General features: G+C 40.1%; 1 long non-coding RNA gene across 1 annotated transcript; it reads left to right on the forward strand.

The window, feature by feature from the left end:
* The first annotated feature begins 3,356 nt into the window (after positions 1 to 3,356).
* On the forward strand, positions 3,357 to 4,590 carry LOC125117720 (uncharacterized). Its single transcript, XR_007132696.1, has 3 exons — positions 3,357 to 3,612; positions 3,790 to 3,920; positions 4,230 to 4,590. It is a non-coding gene; the product is annotated as an uncharacterized LOC125117720 (long non-coding RNA).
* Positions 4,591 to 5,254: the final 664 nt, after the last annotated feature.

A 5,254-nucleotide genomic window follows, 5' to 3' on the forward strand; every position in this document is an offset into this window, starting at 1 on the left:
CAACTTACTGCTACACTCTTCTCTGCATCTGGAGATTCCTCCAGTTCGTTTGATCTTTCCCCCATGTAGGTGACTTTCCAGGGTGCGGGATCCCTTTCTCCTCCGCAGTTCCCTTTCGGGAGTGCCCGTCCCGCTCGGATTCACCTTCTCTCACTCTCCTCTTTTCTCCCGTTCTGCCCCGTAATGTCACGAACTTCTTGCCGTTATTGGAGTTTAGGTTCTTCTGCCAGCGATTGGTTGCTGTTCTGTGCGAGTCATTTATTCTGTAGATGTGCTTTTTTTTTGTTGTGTTTATGGGAGAGGGTGAGCGTGTCCCCCTACTCCTCTGCCATCTTGTCCTCTCTCTGTATTTTTTTTTTTTTATTACTCAGTGAGTTTATTACATTTATAGTTGTACAAATGATCAGCAATGAGTCTCTTGCTAGACTCCAGCCCCTTCCTCTGCAGTCTTAGATTCCCCTGGAATCTTGCTCTGGTTCCCACTGGGACTCCAGCTCTCACAGGAGGGTCTCAACTTCTGGTTCTGGTGACACCACTTCCTGCCCCTCATTAGTCCAGGTGTAAGGATGTGAGCAACTGTCTGCAGTTGTAAACTCTGCATTGCCTCGTCAACCCATTTGCCTTCTCAGTTCTTCTGTCACCTGTATAACCAGTTCCCTGACTGGACTCTGACAGTGACTCTGCTACTGAAGTAGGTTTATTTTTCTTCCAGTTTATTTCAGGAAAATTATGTTTCTCAAATTAAATTTTAAGGAGCTTGTAGAGGGCACTAATGTTAAATTTTCAAAAAGAATTCACTGACATTTTGATTGAAATGATTTTAATTTGTAGGTTAATTTGAGAAGAACTGCCCCCTTGATGACGTGATGTATTCATCTGCGTGGGCTGCTATAACAAAATTTCACCGGCTGGGTGGCTTAAACAACAGACATTGATTTTCTCACAGTTCTGGAGGCTGGATATCCACCATTAAGGTGCAGACAAATTTGCTTTTTGATGAGGGGTCTCTTCCTGGCTTATAGATGGGTGTCTTCTTACTGTATCCTCATATGGCCTTTTGTCAGTACATGGGAGTCGGGGGGTCTCTGTGATGTCTTTTTTTGTTTGTTTGTTTTTGTTTTTTTTTTTTTTTAGGGCCAAACTTTCGGCATATGGAAGGTCCCAGGCTAGGGGCTGAGTCAGAGCTACAGCTGCCAGCCTACACCACAGCCACAGCAACACAGGATCCGAGCCGCGTCTGCAGCCTACACCACAGCTCCCAGCAACATTGGGTCCTTAACGCACTGAGCCAGGCCACTGAACCTGCATCCTTATGGATCCTAGTTGGGTTCGTTAACCACTGAGCCACGACGGGAATTCCTGATGTCTCTTTAGTAAAGACACTAATGCTGAGGGGTTCTGGCTGTACACTTGTGACTTCATTTAACTTCAGTTGCTTTCTTACTCCACATACCACTATACCGGGGGTTAGAAATGATCTATTAGAAGGAGAATATACACAAACGAGTGTAGCATCAGCCATTTTAGGGGGAAAAAAAGGAGAAAGAGCCCTAAATGTTTATGATTTAATGAATTATGGTAAGCATAATGAAACATGAAGCTATTGTGCATATGTTTTTACAGATATTGAAAATACTTGACATAATATATAGTTAAACTTGACTATAAAATAGCAAGCATGGCAATGTTAATAAACACGAGTAAAGAATGATAGATTGTTTATTATCATTATGTCTTTCAAAGGCCCTTTAATATTACTGTGATATTGTCTTTTCTATTAAAAAATCAATGATCCAGTACTTGATTTAGCTACTCAACTCTTATCCTTCTTTCTGCTTCTGACTCTCCGGCATGAGTGAACTTCTTGGCTACTTGGCCCTCTCTCCTCTGACTCTATAAGGAGTAACACATTTTCAAAGGTCTCCTGTCACCATCATCATCTTTATGCTAAACCTTTCTCAGATCTTGGTTACCTTGAACTTTATATAAACTTTAATGCCACAGACGCCAATATTATATCCTAAGTTCTTTATTTTCTCCTAATGTGTTATTGTAAAAAAAAAAATCAACCACAGAGAAAATCTGAAAGGATGGTACAACTACAGCTAGGTTAAAATTATTTGTATTTCATCACATTCTTTCTCCTTTCTGATATTTATGTGTATTTCTCACATGTGCACATATAGATGTTCTTTCTGCTGAACTATTAGAAAGTAAGTTCCAGTTATGATATCTCACTCCTAAATACTTATTCATGCAGCTACACTATCCTCCCATTTAGCTATACCATCACACTTAGGAAAACTAATAGTTCCCTAATATTATCTAATTTTCAATATATTTGAATTTATTCAGTTGTCTCAAAATCTTTTGTTACGGTTTGTTCTAAACCAGAATCTAATCAAAGCTGATATATTGTACTTGACTATAAAGTCTCTTTCTTTAAAAGTAAGTCTCCATACTTTATTTCCCATGATACTTTCATCTTTTGAAAATCCCACGTGTATGTATGTATTTAAGTTCATTTGCTTCCACTCATGTTCAGCTTTATAATTTGCTCTTTTTTTCTTTTTGATTGAATACACATAAGACATTCACGTGGTTTGAAGGTCAAAGGTGTAAGAAAGGTTATTAACATGTTACTCCCAGAGAGAATCACTTTCATAAGTTTCTGGGTCATCAGTTCTGTGTTTCATTTTGCAAACATATACATGGTTCTTGTTTCCTAAAAATGTTGATACATAAATTCCCCCTTTTTCTTGTACAAAAGGTAGCATTCTGTAAACACTGTTTTCTGGAGACCCCTATATCGGTTCACGGAGGTTCACATTTCTCTGTAAGAGCTGCGTCATAGTCTACCTGTGGATGCTCTATGGTCCTTCACTGATAGACTTTTGATATTTCGATAATGCCACAGTTAATAACAAAGTGCATATACTTTTTCATAGTTTTGAAGGTTTGTTTTCAGGGTAGATCTTGAAGTGAGATTCTTGAGTCAAAAAGTGAATGCATGCATTGATCTGTTGATTGTTTCCAATTTTCTTCCACACTCAACAATGACTTTCTGACTCTCTCCATTTGGTTGTCAGAAGACTGCATTTTTTTTTTCCCATGTTGACTCTTGACTTTTTTTTATTGTTCACCAGAAATAATCTGCCCTTCCAGCTATATCTTTCATCCACCTATTCAATAAACATTTGTTGAATCTAATGCAAGGTAGGCACCAATATTTGAGAGATGAACAAGTCACAGTCCCTGACTTCAAGGCACTCATGGTTTAATGGAGTGAACTGCAAACTTATATTGAGCCATCAAGAGTAATGTCTTGATAGAAGCATAAAAATAAAGTATTGTGAGGAGTTCCCACTGTGGTGAAACAGTATCAGTGGCATCTCTGGAGCCCAGCAGAATGGTTTATGGGTCAGTGGATGGAGGCAGAGGCTTAAAGGCTTAAAGCTGCACCTTGAAAGATGCCCAGAACCAAGTCTTCGCAGAGCACCTTTGTTGAATTCCTTACGCATTGCTTGAAGCAGCTGATATGCAGCTTGTGGTTGATGTGAATTGAAGCATTCCCCTTGGGACAACAACAGGGATGCTATGAAAACATTAAAGGTAAACCAATTTCCTAAATATTTAAGGGGACACATAAAAATAATATAAGCAAACAAACAAGAAAACACAAACCCCCTCAAGGCAGCTTCTTGAAATTATCAGTGAAAAGGCTGTCTCTCTCGAAGCACAGTTATCTGTGCCAAGTGAAGTCTTTTCTTGATTTCCTTTGCTTTTTAGAGATAACATAACTGGGTCCTTTGGCTAAAGTGGCCGAGCTACTGCCTCTCTGCTGGCACCCCAGGCCGGATCTCGGAAGAAGCCAGCCGTGTGGTTCGTAAAAGGCAGCAGAAGGCGCCCATCTCCACGGGGTGTGTATGACTCTCCCAGAGGTAAAAGTAGCAGATGGGAATTTGAATCCCAGAATTCCATATCGGGAGCTTTCTTCGAGCCTTCCCAGTTAGTCAGAGAGGAAAATTAATTCTGGCTTCATCAACAGAGTGACTCTCATTAAAGTTGTTAAATAATGTACTTTCAAATGAACTAATAATTAAATGAAGGAAGAGATGCAACTTCCCCCATTCCCAGGGGGTGTGATGGGGAGCAGAAAGAAGAATTTTATCTGTTGTAACACATTTTTCTGGTTTTGTGTCCTTTTTTTTTTTTTTTTTTTTCTGAAGAAGCATCCTGGTTTAGAGAAACAAGTGCTCTGTGGAAGTTCCAGCATCACATGGATGAGCCGAACGACTGGGACAAGTCATGTGCCAGCTTCAGCCTTCCGTCTTTAGCTGTAAAACCGGTCCCTCTCTTCCAACCTCTTTAGGCAGTTTGCAGACACGTACACCAGTTCTGTTACTCATATGGAATTGGTAGAACTTAATATGAGACTCAGTACAGCATGGAGGTGGATGATAACAGCTCACATATACAGCCTGACTAGCTACCAAGAATTGTTCCAAGTCAGATGTTCCAACCGTTCTCATTTCGTGGCATTCACAGTGACACTGTTTTTTGTTTTTTGTTTTTTTTTTTCATGGCATATCTGGGCCAAAAGAAATATTCATCATATCCATTTACTAAGTAGATGATAGACAAATGGGTTAATGCTGATAATGATGATGATGTTGCCCTCGTCTCAACAACTTGATACCTATTTATGTCCTGACAGCTTAAGAGCCATTTGAAAACAATGACATACTTTCGTGTCATTTTTAAATAACGTCATTAGCTATAATGGGATGTGTGTGCCTGTTGGGTGCTGTACAGCTTCTCAAATGTGGGGATTCAACTGGACACTGCCACTTTCATGTCGGCTCCACATTGGTTTTGGAGTGGTATTTGCCTCCCCACAGTGTTAACTGAGAACCCAGTTTGTGAAGATATACCATCATCAAAAGGAACACAGTGTGAGCTAGTGTTGAAACTGTGAACCACTTTAAGCTAGTAGTTCATGCACTGACAGGTGTCAGATATTTCCCTTGAAGGCTCCCTTGAAAATTTGAAATATCTCAGCCTTGTGGTCCCCTAAGCCCTTTGGCATACCAGGCGGAAATCACAGATCTAAGACCTTTAAATGTATTCACTCATTTAATCTTCACAGTAGCCCTGTGATTGACTGTCTCCGTCACTGCCCCCTGTTTTGGAGATGAAGACTTTTGGAGATGAATCTCTCTGCCCAGATTAAGAAATATGCCCAAGGTCACAT

Source organism: Phacochoerus africanus, chromosome 16, assembly GCF_016906955.1.
Source record: "Phacochoerus africanus isolate WHEZ1 chromosome 16, ROS_Pafr_v1, whole genome shotgun sequence".
NCBI classification, from domain to species: domain Eukaryota; kingdom Metazoa; phylum Chordata; class Mammalia; order Artiodactyla; family Suidae; genus Phacochoerus; species Phacochoerus africanus.